This window comes from Mesoplodon bidens, assembly GCF_964165515.1.
Source record: "Mesoplodon bidens genome assembly, chromosome: 18".
Classification (NCBI taxonomy): Eukaryota; Metazoa; Chordata; class Mammalia; order Artiodactyla; family Ziphiidae; genus Mesoplodon; species Mesoplodon bidens.
This window is the reverse complement of record NC_138175.1, coordinates 1,692,170-1,708,586: the sequence shown is the minus strand read 5'-3', so window position 1 is coordinate 1,708,586 and position 16,417 is coordinate 1,692,170.

Sequence of the window (16,417 nt, the reverse complement as noted above, 5' to 3'; positions counted from 1 at the left end):
CTGCCTGACACATGAAAAATGGTATCTCACTGCCGTTTACAGCTGTGTTTCTGATGGTTGTTATTTTAAGTTTTTCTTGGAATCACTTTTCGGTTTCATGCAAAGCCACTGAAACTTCTTTGAAGAGTTGCTGGTGGATTGCTCTGGACAGCGGTCGCGGTGTGTTCTCTGAGCCACAGAAGAAAGGTCACCCGTGAACCTCAGTGATTTATGCTCTGCCATGGTAGTGACGTAAGGGACGGCACAGACGTTCGTGACACATCTGTTTTGTGCCAGGTGCTGTGCTAGGCGCTCCATCCCACATCACCTGGGTAACTTCAGTTTTATGGTTTATAATTTAAGTATTTACTCTAGAGTGAACGTGTCACCCCGGATTCGTTATGTTGAGACCTAACCCCCCAGTGTGATGGCGGTAGGAGGGGGGCCTCTGGGGGTGATGAGGTCATGGGGAGGGGGCCCTCATAAAAGAGACCCCACAGAGTTCCTCACCCCTTCTTCCAGGTGAGGAAGCAGCAGGAAGACACCACGCGTGAACCTGGAAGGGGCTCTCACCAGACACTGAATCTGCCAGCACTTTGATCTTGGACTTCCAGCCTCCAGAACTGTGAGAGCTCAGTGGTCGTTGTTTAAGCTGCCAGCCTGTGGTGGTGTTTGGCATCCGGAACAGACGAAGACAGCACTACAGGTACGTGATTTAGGGAGTGAGTTACCAGATCCCCTTGTGTACCCGCCGCCCAGGTTCCAGCTCACCAAAGGCAGCCACTTGTAAATCTCTTATATTTCTCTGTGTTTCTAAATAATCTGCTTATTCCCCCTCTTTCTTTCTCTCTTTCCTTTATTTCCGTTTTCGATGGTGTCTGTTGATTACCACCAAGCAGGAATGAGGAATTCTCTTCCAACCCCACCGCAGTCCTTCCTCCCCGACACAGTTAAATGTTCTCAGTGTTACGATCGTGTAAACCGTCTTCACGGTTGAACATGTAGGCATAAATGCCTGACTGTGTGCATGTGGGCAAAGGCCCCCTTATGTAATGGGGAACCCTGAACAAACAAGCCCCCTGAAAGAGGGCTGGGCGTAGACCCCCAGGCTGACACAGTGAGCCCCAGGTCTCCTGAATGGTCGGTCTACATGCACGTATAAGATAAACTCATCATAGGGCCTCTATTCTCTGTTTGTTTGGTTTTTTTTTTTTGTCTAAGAGGCGTGGGTTAATGCCTGTTGGGTCACGGTGAGGATGATAAACCAGACGGAGAAACTTTAAGACACATGTCCACACGTTCTGATTTGCTCCATTAAAACGTGTTTCACAGGCATGGTGGTAGGTGCAGGGAAGACAGAGTCAGCTAGAATTGTCAAGGTCGAGGGGCAACAGCGAAGCCTGGAGCATCTCCCACAGTCCTCAGATTTCCTGTCTTGTTTCTGAGCATTTTTTTTAATGTGGTAAAATATACGTAACGTAAAATTTACCATCTTAACCATTTTCAAGTGTGCAGTTCAGTGGCAGTAAGGGCCCTCACGCTGTTGTGCAGCCATCACCACCGTCACCTCCAGAGCTCTCTGATCGTCGCAAACTGAGGCTCTGTCCCCACTAAATACTGACTGCCCAGCCCTCCGCCAGCCCCTGGCAGCCACCCTTCTACTCTCTGTGTCTGCATTTGTCCACTCCAGGGGCCTCATATACGTGGACTCCTATAGGATTTGTCCCTGTGTGTCTGGCTCATTTCCCTGAGCATAATGTCCTCAGGGTCCGTCCATGTGGGAGCAGGCGCCAGGATTTCCCTCCTTTCTCAGGCTGAGTGATCGTGTCCCGCTGTGTGGACGGACCGCGTCTTGCTTGTGTCCATTTGTCCGTCAGTGGATGTTGGTGGTGCTGCCGCCCCTTGGCTGTTGTGAGCGATGCTGCTGTGAACGCGGGCGTCACACATCCCTTAAAGTTCCTGCTTTCAGTTCTTTGGGGCAGAATTGCCCAGTGGGAGAATCGCTGGCTCATGTGGTAGTTCTGTGTTTAAGTGTTTGAGGAACCTACAGACTGTTTGCCACGCGCCGGCACCATTTTACATCTCCAGCAACGGTCACAAGCTTCCCGTTGCTCTGTGTCCCCACTGACTCTCGTTCTGTTCTTTTCTTCTTTTTTGCGGCGGCCATCCTAAGGGCCGTGAAGTGTGAACTGGTGTCTCATTGTGGTTTGATGTGCGTTCCCAGGTTTCCTTTTATTTGTGGTGATTTCTCATCGTTGATGGGGGAGCACGTGGGATGGCGTTTCTCAAACATTGGCACGCGTACCCGTCACCCAGGGAGTGTGCTGCGATGCAGGTTCTGAGCCAGGAGGTCTGGGCGTCTGCCTGTCCAGCCAGCGCCCCAGGTGTCGACGGCAGAAGCTGCTGGGTGAGGGCCACACCGTGAGTAGCAAAGATAGATAACACAGTGCACAGGGGCCCTGCAGTCAGGCCAGCCCAGCGTGTGGGTAGCTTTCTTAGCCGCAGAGAGCACATTTCCTACAGCAGAGCAGTGCTCCCTGAAGGGACTTAATGGATGGGAGGTGGCTTGAAGAGATGATATATGTTTGTACGTAGATGTTTCTTTATTGCCCTTTCGTTTCAATTTAGTCCACTCTGGAGATCCTCAGCGGCGAGGTTGTTCTGGAACCTGGGACGTGTGAAACACCAGGGGGTGAGGTAGTGGGAGATGGAAAGGGAGCGAGTCTCCTCTCCCGGGGGGGAGATGACCTTGGTGGGGGAGGACTCGCTACTTACAGAAAAGGTGACGTTGCAGAGGTGATGAGGTGCAGGTAGACTCCACCGCGAGGTGGTACACGTGGGTGATGCGGACCGTGTGGTCCAGGGCAAGTGTACGGAAGAGGAGTTGGAGGGCGGAGCCGGGGGGGCGGGGGCACCGAGGAGTGACGCTGGTGGGGGGGACATTCTGGCAGTGGAGGCAGTGGGAGCGACTGAGCGGGAGCACATTGTCCCTCCAGGAGGAAGTTCCTCTCTCCTCCAGGCCAACCCAGCAGCCAGGCGGCAGCCAGACTCTCGTGTGTGCTGGCGGGAGCACCCATTCAGAGCGAGAGGGGCCCAGGGCCCCAGATTTCACTCCCCACCTCGTTTCTCACTGTCCTCTTCGTCATCTTCTGAAGTCCCGTGGGACTTCTCATCTTGGCCCTGGAAATGAAGGGCTTGAACTCGGCGACCTCTAAAGGCCCAGGACTCTGACCCTGTGCCCGCACAGCGAGCCCGTCTCCGTGGGTCCCGGCGCTGGCTCGAGGCTTTTCTGCAAAGGACTGGGTGGCAAACACCATTGGCTTCCTGCATCTTCCAGCTCGGCTGCCACGACCTGCCTTTGCCGTGGCAGATCCAGAGCAGCCCTACAAAACGAGCAAGTGACACGGACACGGACATGGAGGTGTGAATCTCATAGAATTTTCAGGCCACAAAATCTTCTTTTGATTTTTTTGGTAATTTTTTTACAGTGGTAAAATATACATAACACAAAATTTCCGTTTTAACCGTGTTTAAGTATTTAGTTTTAAGAGCATTCACGTTGTGGTGCAGCCGTCACCACCACCCACCTCCAGAACTTTCTCACCGTCTTAAACTGAGACTCTGTCCCCATTAAACACTGGCTCCCCGGCCCTCACAGCCACCATCTACTTTCTGTCAGTCTGACTCTGACTCCTTTAGGTCCCCACGTCAGTGGAATCACACAGGACATGCCTCTTTGTGTCTAGTTTATTTCACTGTGCATCGTGTCCTCAGGGTCACCTGTGTGGCGAGCATCACAGTTTCTTTCCTTTTTATTGCTGAGCAAAGTTCCGTTGTACAGATGGACCACACGCTATTCATCCATCAGTGGACACTGGGCTGCTTCCACCTCTTGACCATTGTGAATAATGCTGCTATGCCTTTTTTAAAAAAATATTTATTGATTGATTTGGCTGCGCCGGGTCTTAGTTGCGGCATGTGGACTCCTTAGTTGCAGCACACGGGCTCCTTAGTTGTGGCATGCGGACTCTTCGTTGCGGCACGCATGCGGGATCTAGTTCCCTGACCAGGGTTCGAACCTGGGCCCCCTGCATTGGGAGCACGGAGTCTTAGCCACTGGACTACCAGGGAAGTCCCTGCTATGTCTTTTGCTTTTCTTTGATATAAGCATCCTCAGCTCTTGGGCTGTCCAAAACAGGTCGGGAGGGCTCGGTTTGGCCCCTGGCCGTGGCTCACTGACCCTGCTCTCAAACAGAACGGTCCCAAATCACATTCTGTGCTCCGCTTTGCATTGCCCTGTAAGTATCCAGGAACTGCCCAGGCTCACCAGCCATCCCCATCTAGAGAAAACGGATCTCGGTGGAGGGGCCCAGGCTGAGGGCTGTCTGGGTCTGCAGGGAGGACAGTCCAGCCCCTGCGTCAGCTGTCCCGGTAACCACTGCAGGGGACACCCGCCCTCCCCTTTTCTTCTTGATAACTTTTCCCCCCCAGGGCCATTGTTTCTGGGTAAAAGTTTTCCTGTTTATTAAGGAATGTTTGATGCACATGAAAGAATACAGGTCATGTGGTCATTTAAAGCATCAAAAAATGAAGCCCTGGCCTCTACCACTTACTTGGAGAACTCCGACCAGTTTTCCCAAGTACCTGGTGCATCTCCCATCCTGGTCCACTCGCAGATGCAAGGAGGTGGGTGGCCCTGCTTTCTGTGAGGTCTTGTCTCTACACAACACTTCCCGTGTCTGAGCCTAGCTCTTCTCATAGTTGCGTCTCTAAGGACCCCTGACGCTTCCTTATAGGATGAATTGAGTGTCAAGAGGACCCAGCTGCAGAGGACCTGCTGGCATCCTGGGAAGGTGAGGATGACAGAGTAGTGGGGTTGGTAGCAGAAATGGAGAAACAGAGCTCAGTTCACGCTCCACGCGAAGACTCGTGGGAGGTCACCCCGGCCTTCAGGCTTTCAAGATTACCTTCCATTGTCTCCCTCTTGAGGGAAGAGCTGTGTAACTTTCTAATAATCACAGAACGGAAGGTTCTAAAGGCTTCAGAGTCCTTCTAAACTTTGCTAAGTTGTGCGTGCTCCTCTGATCATTCACAAACTTTCGTTGGGGTCCTCCTCCAGCAGGTGCTGTATCGGGTGAGGGGGGAGGTCGGCAACCTCCTTGTGGAGGTGAGACAGCTTCTAAAAATTGAACAAAGGGGACTTCCCTGGTGGTCCAGCGGTTAAGACTCCGCACTCCCAACGCAGGGGGCCCAGGTCCGATCCCTAGTCAGGGAGCTAGATCCCACATGCCGCAACTAAAGATCCCGCGTGCCACAGCTAAGGCTTGGTGCAGTCAAATAAATAAATAAATAAGTATTAAAAAAAAAAAAAAAGACTGAACAAAAACACAGCAGAGAGAGTGGCACGGGAGGCCACAGGTGACAGCGGTGGGTCGCTGGGAGATGCAAGTATAAGCTGTGGTCCTGCGGGCGTGGCGACAGCCTGGAGAATGAGTGATTGTAACTGAGTCTTGAGAGCAAAGCCAGTTGGTGACATGGATGCACTGGAGCGAGGACTGTCTGTGGCCAGGGAGACCTCTAGAAGGTCACCGCGGAGGTCTCTGACACTGTCCTCTTCTGTGACGTAGGCTAAGGAGATAAACGGTCACAGACAGTGACAGTCTGGAATGGAAGGTCTGGACCAGCAGGGGAGCGGCAGCGAACAGAGTCTGAGGCCTGGAGGAGTGAGATGGGAAGAAAGCCCAGGGTGCGTCGAGGGCCCAGGGCTGGAGACGGAGGGCAATCATGGCAAATTCCACCCATGAAAATTCTAGAAAGTGCCATCGAATCTGTAGTGATAGCAAGCAGATCAGTGGTTCCCGAGGGGGTGGGGTGGATGGCTTAGGAAGGGGCAGGAGACAGCTTCCTGGGGGTGGATGTGTCTCTTCCGTCAGTGGGGGCGAGGGGGTCACAGGTGCTCATCACACGTGGATGCCAGCGTACGTGCAAGTGACCGTATGCCAGCTCCATCCCAGTGAAGCAGGTTTGATTGTGCAGGCTTTTCTGTGAGGCCCAGTGGATGATTTTGAACTGAAGGGCTCAGAGAGGGTGGGAGAGGGTTCCCGCTGTCGTCTGAGGATAACACACTCATGGTGTCAGAGGCGTTGTCTTTGCCCAGCTGCTCATCTAAAAGTACTTGCCTTCAGTATTGGAACCGAGAGGGCAGCGCGGGAAGAAGTTCCACAAGTGGGGAATGAAGCTGAATCTGGAGGAGGGCGGGGTGTGGGTGATGAGCCCCCTCCGCTCCGCCTGCTCGCGTCTCTTTTTTCTTTTAATGTATGGATTTTAAATTAATTAATTTATTTGGGTGCGTCCGGTCTTAGTGGCAGCACGCAGGATCTTTGTTGCGGCACGCGGGACCTTTCATTGCGGTGCGTGGGCCCATCTTTGCAACGTGCGGGCTTCTCTCTAGTTTTGGTGTGCAGGCTCCAGAGCACGCAGCCTCAGTAGTTGTGGCGTGCGGACCCTCTAGGCTCTCTAGTTGTGGCGCGTGAGCTCTAGAGCACGCCGGTTTAGTTACTCTGTGGCATGTGGGATCTTAGTTCTCCGACCAGGGATCGAACCCACGTCCCCTGCGTTGGAAGGCAGATTCTTAACCACTGGACCGCCAGCTAAGTTCCTCGCGTCTGACATTTGTGTCCCCGTCCTCGAGTATAGACCCAGCGCACGCGTGCACATGTTCAAGAAGCATGAGTTTCAGGAGCATCTCCTGAGTGCAGGGCCTCCTGCAGGGCCTGATGCCATCGTGAGGAGACTCAGAGGCACTGTATCCGCCAGCACCATGGCCTGAGCCCTAACCTCGTCCATCTGCGTGGCCCCTGGTCCCCCCGTATTGAAATGACTGACGTTTTCCCAGGAGCAGCTCACTCTACCCTGGATCCCATTCCCAGCTGCCGTGTCTGACCCGAGTTTGGGTCTCTGCTCTGCCATTGGCCAGTGGGCCTCTCACAGTCCCAGCCTGTGTGCGCTCCCATTCCCTACAGAATCCTTTCTCTTGGAGCCTGTTGGGAGGTGACACAGCTGGCAGGGAGCCAGTATCACCCTGGAGGCCCCATGTTTGGACATGGGATCTTTACAGAGGGGATTAAACTAAAATGAAGCCAGTAGGTAACCCTGACAACTAGGGAGATAAGAAAATAGGACCCAGGGCTTCCCTGGTGGCGCAGTGGTTGAGAGTCCGCCTGCCGATGCAGGGGACACGGGTTCGTGCCCCGGTCCGGGAAGATCCCACGTGCCGCGGAGCGGCTGGGCCCGTGAGCCATGGCTGCTGAGCCTGCGCGTCCGGAGCCTGTGCTCCGCAACGGGAGAGGCCACAGCAGTGAGAGGCCCGCGTACCGCAAAAAAAAAAAAAAAAAGGAAAGAAAGTAGGACCCAGACACATAGGAGAACGACCACGTGAGGAACTGGGGAGAAGCCAGCCTTGGGAGGAGCCACCCTGCCAACCCCTGGATCTGGGACGTCCGGTCTCCAGGACGCTGAGACAGGAAAGGTGTGTGTTAAGCCGCCGGGCTTGTGGTACTTTGTCATGGGTTATAACACACCAGTTCCCCAGATCTTAGGAACAAAGGCACAGAGCAGGCTGCTGTGCATATGTAACTGTAGCCGTTAACAGGGACCCTCTGTGGGCTCTTCAGCGGCCCCAGGGTTATCCCCGCTCTTGCAGGTATTTGGCGATCTTGAGAGGTGCCTTCCAGCGGCATCTGCCAGTGTCTTGTTGCTGAGCTTCCTGTGAGAGGTTTACGGTTCCAACAGAAACGCTTAAGGTCTCACTGAGACCCAGGGCGCTGGGCTCCCGGAGGCAGAGTGCGGAGGGCTGTTCACCAGGGGCTGCGGGCTGCCTACCTGCCTTCAGCCCCCAAGCCCGGCTCGCAGCAGCCCGTGTCAGCCCTCCTGTGGACCAGTCGCTCCAACCTCCCTTTCCTCTTTCTCCTCAGCTCTTCTGTCTTGTTTCCCAAAGCCCGGTCAGCTCTGAGAAGGTGAGTGTCTCCTGCTGTTCTCCTTCCTTCCAGCCCATCTCCCTCTGCCTGCCCTCCTCCTCCCCCCACCAGGCGTGGGAGGGGACCCGCTTCCCGTGTGGATTCCAGAGCTCCTCTTCCTGCACATCCGGCCGCCCTCTGACCATCTCACCCCACGCCCTGGCCCTGGGTCAGAAACGTATCTGCTCTCCTGATCTGGCGCCTTATTTCTGGTTTCCAAGTGAAAGGAAAGCTCAGAATTGCTTACTGAGCAGCAATGTGGTGGTTTAGGAGCCAAGACTACAGACTCCGGAGCCAGAAACCCCAGCTCTGCCATGGACCCGCCGTGTGGCTTTGGACAAGCTGCTTGGGCCTCTGTGCCAGCGTCCTCCCTCACAGGATAAAGCCACGAGAGGGGTCGTGTCAGCGCCACACCATGTCCATCCGCAGTAACGGTTGATTATTGTTGGTCCCCAAAGAAGCTCTCAGGTGAGTGCAGTCGCCCTTCAGAAGAAACTGTTCATTAAATCAGGAGTAAATAACGCAGCCCCTATAGCTTCCAGCTTTCTGAAACGAGGGCTCCAGGCATGGCGTCGTTTACTGTGTGCACGAGGCTGGGGTGGACAGCTGGCGTCCCGCCCGCACTCCTTGGCCTCCCTGTTCGAGCCAACCACTGTGGAAAGTATTTCCCTCATCAGGGGACACGTGCACCCAGCTTACCTGCTTTCAGACACCCGCACATGTGGTCCTGCAGCCCAGCTGCCCCTGTAAATAGATCTGGGGCTTGATTCATGCAGCCTGGATGAGCCCAGGAGGCTGCTTGCCAGGCCTCCTGGGGCTGATGATGGTTATTACGTTTGTGCTAAGCAGAGCAGACCCCTATCCAAGGGCGGGAAAAAGCTGTGATTGTGAGATAAGCCCCAGAGCTGGATCGAAGCGGGAAGAAGGTCTGGTTTAGACCAAGGCTTGCCCCGTTCCCTCTTTATTCGCCCATTCCCTTGGTGTTTGTCCAGGGTCCGTCCCGGGTCAGATAGAGGTTAGGCACGTGGGATACAGAGGCTGCCACCATATGGGGGGTTCGTGGGAGAAAGTGGCCTCGTGTGCAATGCTAAGGATGACAGGCTTGAACTTGAGACTGCGGGGCAGACAGCCTGTCTGAGGCCGGAACGGCGCTAGCTGAGCAGGTAGTGGAGCCGCCCTTGGGGTGCAGGATAGAGGCTGAATGGGAGATGGCAGTGGGGGCCGGGAGGATCCTTCCACTGTCGGCCTGGGAGATGGCCATGAAGGTCGAGGTGAAGATGCTGGTCTGAGAAGGCCTGAGAGGTGGAACTGGCTGACTGTGGGGAAGGTGAGTACAGGGCCCGTCTCTCGTGATGCCCGTGTGAGGAAACCACGTGGCCTCGGAGAGTCATTTCCGGAGTCAGTGGATCAAGCAGGAAACACGTCAGGGCAGAGCTCCCCCGAGTGACCGGTGGATGGCTCCCTGGAGCGGCGGACCCACCTCCCAGCTCCTCCCCGGGCGGCCCACCTGCCACTCCGGCCCTGAGGGCTCACGTTCACACTCGAGAGTCCCGTGTAGGGTCGGGGGTTCCCACGCCCACCCAGACGATTAAGGGCCCCAAAGAGCTAGTTCGTGTGGAGGCTTCCATCTGTTTTTACCCATTTCGGGAGTTAAATTTGCTGAATTCGTTTACTAAGTTCATTTAAAATTATCAATGATAAACCCATCATGTGGTAACGTTTTGTGAACAATAGCTATTTTCTTTTTTTTTTTTACATCTTTTTTGGAGTGTAATTGCTTTACAATGGTGTGTTAGTTTCTGTTTCATAACAAAGTGAATCAGTTATGCATATACATATGTTCCCATATCTCCTCCCTCTTGCGTCTCCCTCGCTCCCACCCTCCCTACCCCACCCCTCCAGGCGGTCACAAAGCACCGAGCTGATCTCCCTGTGCTATGCGGCTGCTTCCCGCTAGCTATCTACCTTACGTTTGGTAGTGTATATATGTCCAAGCCACTCTCTCACTTTGTCACAGCTTACCTTTCCCCCTCCCCATATCCTCAAGTCCATTCTCAAGCAGGTCTGTGTCTTTATTCCTGTTTTACCCCTAGGTTCTTCATGACATTTTTTTTCTTACATTCCATATATATGTGTTAGCATACGGTATTTGTTTTTCTCTTTCTGACTTACTTCACTCTGTATGACAGACTCTAGGTCCATCCACCTCACTACAACTAACTCAATTTCATTTCTTTTTATGGCTGAGTAATAGTCCATTGTATATATGTGTCACATCTTCTTTACCCATTCATCTGTCGATGGACACTTAGGTTGCTTCCATGTCCTGGCTATTGTAAATAGAGCTGCAGTGAACACTGTGGTACATGACTCTTTTTGAATTACGGTTTTCTCAGGGTATATGCCCAGTAGTGGGATTGCTGGGTTGTATGGTAGTTCGGTTTTTAGTCTTTTCAGGAACCTCCATACTGTTCTCCATAGTGGCTGTACCAGTTCACATTCCTACCAGCAGTGCAAGAGTGTTCCCTTTTCTCCACACCCTCTCCAGCATTTATTCTTTCTAGATTTTTTGATGATGGCCATTCTGACTGGTGTGAGATGATATCTCATTGTAGTTTTGATTTGCATTTCTCTAATGATTAATGATGTTGAGCATTCTTTCATGTGTTTGTTGACAGTCTGTATATCTTCTTTGGAGAAATGTCTATTTAGGTCTTCTGCCCATTTTTGGATTGGGTTGTTTGTTTTTTTGTTATTGAGCTGCATGATCTGCTTATAAATTTTGGAGATTAATCCTTTGTCAGTTGCTTCATTTGCAAATATTTTCTCCCATTCTAAGGGTTGTCTTTTGGTCTTGTTTATGGTTTCCTTTGCTGTGCAAAAGCTTTTAAGTTTCATTAGGTCCCATGTGTTTATTTTTGTCTTTATTTCCATTTCTCTAGGAGGTGGGTCAAAAAGGATCTTGCTGTGACTTAGGTCATAGAGTGTTCTGCCTGTGTTTTTCTCTAAGAGTTTGATAGTTTCTGGCCTTACATTTAGGTCTTTAATCCATTTTGAGCTTATTTTTGTGTATGGTGTGAGGGAGTGATCTAATCTCATACTTTTACATGTCCCTGTCCAGTTTTCCCAGCACCACTTATTGAAGAGGCTGTCCTTTCTCCACTGTACTTTCCTGCCTCCTTTATCAAAGATAAGGTGACCATATGTGCGTGGGTTTATCTCTGGGCTTTCTATCCTGTTCCATTGATCTATCTTTCTGTTTTTGTGCCAGTACCGTACTGTCTTGATTACTGTAGCTTTGTAGTGTAGTCTGAAGTCAGGGAGCCTGATTCCTCCAGCTCCATTGTTTGTTCTCAAGATTGCTTTGGCTATTCAGGGTCTTTTGTGTTTCCATACAAATTGTGATAATTTTTGTTCTAGTTCTGTGAAAAATGCCAGTGGTAGTTTGATAGGGATTGCATTGAATCTGTAGATTGCTTTGGGTAGTAGAGTCATTTTCACAGTGTTGATTCTTCCAATCCAAGAACATGGTTTATCTCTCCATCTATTTGTATCATCTTTAATTTTTTTCATCAGTGTCTTATAATTTTCTGCATACAGGTCTTTTGTCTCCTTAGGTAGGTTTATTCCTAGATATTTTATTCTTTTTGTTGTAATGGTAAATGGGAGTGTTTTCTTGATTTCACTTTCAGATTTTTCATCTTTAGTGTATAGGAATGCTAGAGATTTCTGTGCATTAATTTTGTATCCTGCTACTTTACCAAATTCATTGATTAGCTCTAGTAGTTTTCTGGTAGCATCTTTAGGATTCTCTATGTATAGTATCATGTTGTCTGCAAACTGTGACAGCTTTACTTCTTCTTTTCCGATTTGGATTCCTTTTATTTCCTTTTCTTCTCTGATTGCTGTGGCTAAAACTTCCAAAACTATGTTGAATAAGAGTGGTGAGAGTGGGCAGCCTTGTCTTGTTCCTGATCTTAGTGGAAATGCTTTCAGTTTTTCACCATTGAGGACGATGTTGGCTGTGGGTTTGTCATATATGGCCTTTATCATGTTGAGGAAAGTTCCCTCTATGCCTACTTCTGCAGGGTTTTTATCATAAATGGGTGTTGAATTTTGTCGAAAGCTTTCTCTGCATCTATTGAGATGATCATATGGTTTTTCTCCTTCAGTTTGTTAATATGGTGTATCACAACAATAGCTATTTTCTGAAGCAAAGTTGTAGTGCGGAGAGTGGTGGTGTTTTGCATCTTTGTGAGTGTCCACGTGCAGCCCCGTGGACGTCTGTGGCCAGGCTGTCCTCTCAGCCTCCTCCTTGTGACGCTTTGGCTGATGTGTGGGAAGGAAACCTAGCCGTGTGGCGGGGACTCGCTGGAACCACTTTCAGATGATGTGGCTCTTGTTTGAAAGCACCAGAACTCTGCCAGGTCTGCTGTGATCCCGGCGCCGGCAGTGAGCTTCCCGCAATCTGCTCTGCTGGCTTCCCTGGTCTGTCTGGTGCTTTGCGTCTTTGGTCCAGGCGGGGCTTTGTGACATCCGCATCGGTCATTTGGAAAATAGTGCTTCACTGACTGTGTACAGAGCTTCCAAATGCTGACATTTCTTTTTTTTTAAAATATAAATTTATTTATTTATTTTTGGCTGCGTTGCGTCTTTGTTGCTGTGCGCGGGCTTTCTCTGGTTGCGGCGAGTGGGGGCTACTCTTCGTTGTGGTGCCCGGGCTTCTCATTGCGGTGGCTTCTCTTGTTGCAGAGCACGGGCTCTAGGCACGTGGGCTTCGGTAGTTGTGGCACGCAGGTTCAGTAGCTGTGGCTCACTGGCTCTAGAGCACAGGCTCAGTAGTTGTGGCGCACGGGCTTAGTTGCTCTGCGGCATGTGGGATCTTCCTGGACCAGGGCTCTAACCCGTGTCCCCTGCACTGGCAGGCGGATTCTTAACCACTGGGCCACCAGGGACGTCCCTGACACGTTTCATTTTACAGTATGAAAAACCCAGTTCCTCATCAGAAAAGTCTTTAAGGTTGGGAAATTGCCAAGCTTTTACGGAAGACAGACGTTTCCAAAATTGCCATTTCCTCTTGAAAGTGCAAGTGCTGTCATTGGCAGTAAACACTGTCTGTCCGTCCTCCCTGAAGTGGCAGGCTCACTGGTCCTTTTCTGAGAAGCCGTCTGCGAGGGCAGTGGTCGAGGTGACCCTGCATACCTCACACGGCAGGTCCCCCTCCAGTGGCAGTGGGGGGCCGCGCACACTCCCCGCATCTCCACTCAGAACGTCACAGGGACCAGGGCTCAGGATGGAGGACGTCCTGAAGCTGCACTGCTCTGCGTGCGTGTGTGGTGGTGAACTTTGGTGCCTCGGTCCGTGCGGAGCTGCCAGCGGTGCCGCCCCCTGCTTGTGCACCATCGATGTTGTGAGGAATGTAACGAGTCTCCCTTAGTGTGGCCCCCCGGACAGGGGTGTGCAGGCCACCTGTGAGAACTACTCTGCTGGAGGAGGAGGGAGACGACCCCTGAGGTGATCGGAGCCACTGGGACGGCGGGCCACCCCTCCCCGACGCCCAGCAGGGTCACCCCGACTGCCCTCAGTCTCAGCCTCTTTCTGGCCGGTTCAGAGCAGCTGCATGTCAGAGGTCACGCTGCAGCATTCACAGAGAGCCCCCTGTGACTCCATGACCTGCCTTCCCTACAGAAGTACAGGTGTCGCTGTGTCCTAGGCCCCAGGCCTGTTCCCGGGGGAAGGAGAGGGGGCAGGTGTTTGAGCTGGGAGCGAGACTGAGGTGATTCCGCCTCGTCCTGAGGACCAGTTACAGGCGATCCTTATAGGGGACAAAACAGCCCTGAGGGGCAGAGGTGTGGGGAGGGGGAGGCCTGGGCAGAGCTGGCTGTGAAACCCTGGGTGGTGGGGAGCACTGCCTGACGCCTGGGAGGACGATCTCTATCCCACATGATACCCAAGGATGGCCCGTGCTCAGCCAGCAGGACGGACCCTGGTGGGAGCCCCGCCCTCACACCTTCTGCCCTCCTGTCCTCCAGCTCTCCCCAGCGCTCTGCTGACACCTGAGGACACCCTGGGCAGCTTCTAGACCAACTCTTGGGCAGCTCGGCTTGGGCTGGGGGGTGGGCAGCTGGGAGGAGAGCTTTCCTGGAGCCAGAACTTGGTGGCCAAGAAATGGACGTAGAGTCTAGGAGGGGTTAAAGGTCGAGGGTCTCCCTAGAGGTAGCGATCATATTTTACGTTTGGTGTGCTAAGTGTCTTCTTTTGCTGCTGTGTCTCCCGGGCCCCTCCTGAATTCTGGAACAGAGGGTAGCCCACTTCCCTTTGCTCAGAAGCAGAAACCAAGGCTTCACAGTGGAATCAAGCCACCGTAAAGGCTGGAGCCAGAACGCCTCACTGCTGGATCTGGTGGAGGCTCTGTGTTTGCAGCAGACGCCCACAGACCCTGGCTTGGGGAGCGGGTGCCGCCACGCCCCACATCAGTTCCAGCCTCTCACTACGCCTCTGAGTCTTGGCAGCCGGGGTGCTCTCCCTGGAATCCTCCGCCATCCGCGAGGTGATGGCGGCTGGAAACTTTTGTTCCACTGAACTTTGCCAGGGAGCTATACTTAGCCACCCAGTGGAGGCCAGGAGTGGGCTCGCTGAGTATAGATAGTAACCAGTGGACTATTTTAGAACTCCCAGAGAACCCCCAACATGGTATTTATAGAAGCCTCTGGGCTTCTGGAAGGGAAGCCATAACCTTAGCACGCCTGGGGCTTCAGGAGAGAGGTCTCTCCACGGGGAGCGGGGCGGGGAGCTGGGCCCCCGAGAGGCTGGGTGTCCCTCTCGCACCTGTTCCGGGACCTGAGCCGTGGGGCCAGGCGCTCGCGTCCCAGTCAGGAGGCAGCGCCTGGTGGTTTTCTGTCCGCCGCCCGTCACGTGCTTCCTGGGAGCGATTTTCATGTGGTGCTGATGCCGCCCCACCCTCAGCTCGTTCCCAGATTCTCCTCTTGTCCAGAATCCTGGCGATTTCTCAGGCTCCTGCTTTTGCCCAGACTTAGCCGGGCCACCTCTGAAACACCTGCCTCCAGCTCCTCTGGTCCTGGGGCTCCCGTCCCCCGGCCCGGGCTCCTTCCCTGGAGAGAGGCACTAACGACGTGCCTGAAGCTGTGTGGCCGGAAGGCCTTCTTTAGGGAGAAAAGTGGGAATGTGATGCGTAAAATTTGGGTAGAGAGAGCCTGTAGCTGGGGGGGACCCAGGTAGCAGTCCTGCGAGGAAAGAGGTGGCTGTGTCTTCCTCACCCGGGACGGTGTGGGGGACGGTTGTACGCCTTCCTGATTCCCATCTGTGGGTGTTGGGGGAGGGGGCTCCAAAACCCAAATCTTAAGTGAGCACCCCGGGTCCATGCAGTTGATGAGGCAAAGTCGCGAGGAATGAGGAACGGAGAGTGGGAAGCTGTGAGGCCTGAGTGGCCGGTGGGGACACGGCCCCATGGCGGGGACGAGGCATGCTGACTGCAGCCGGGGCGGAGGGGAACATCTCCCCCATTCACTCCACGTCGACTCCCTGGCAGGTGCCCGGGCCTCTCTTCACCCCGCCTGCCAACCCACCCTCTGCCACCCCTGCCCTCCGCCAGCCCAGATATAAATATAAGAGCATTTTCCATGGGCCGGCACAGAAGGGCAAACATGGACTTTATTTAGGCCTGTGAAATTCCCTTCCTCCATCCCCAACAGGTGCCTCGCTTCATTTAGATATTGGTGCTCAGAAATAGAACACAATTTACAATATAGCTTCCTTCAGGCATCTGGATGCCGTTAAAAAAAAAAAAGCCATCCAGTGAGACGCGCACAAACATGGGCGCGGTGGGAGCTTAGCCTTTGCCAGGGATGAGGAGAGGCTCCCCAGCCCCGGCTGCCCACCCTGCTCAGCAGAGGCCCCCGCATTTGGGAGACAGTGGAGGGATGTCCCTGGAGGGCAGAGGCCTGTTCCCACCCGCTGTGGGCCCCTGACCAGGGTAGCGGAGAGGAGGAGGGGTCAGGCACCTGCGCACTCGAGGGGGGGCCGTCCGGGTGGGTCACAGTGCGTTTGGAGGACGCGTTTCTAGTAAGTCGGTCGTGGACTCACTGCTCCATTGATCCTTTGTGGCCTGGGGGGAACAGCATTCCACTCTCCGTAAGTCCAAGCACAGGGACCCGCCAGGTTTCTCTAGGCAAACTGCGTGCTCTCATCGGCTGTTACAGGGTGAATGGTGCCCCCCATTCATATACTGAAGTCCTAACCCCCAAGTACCTCAGAATGCGGCCTTATTTGGAAACAGGGTCTTTGCGGACGTTGTCAAGATGAGATCATCAGGGTGGGTCCTCACCCAGTACGACTGGTGCCCTTATAAAAAGGGGAAATTTGGACACAGACACAGACACGCACACGTGAAGATGGAAGCAGAG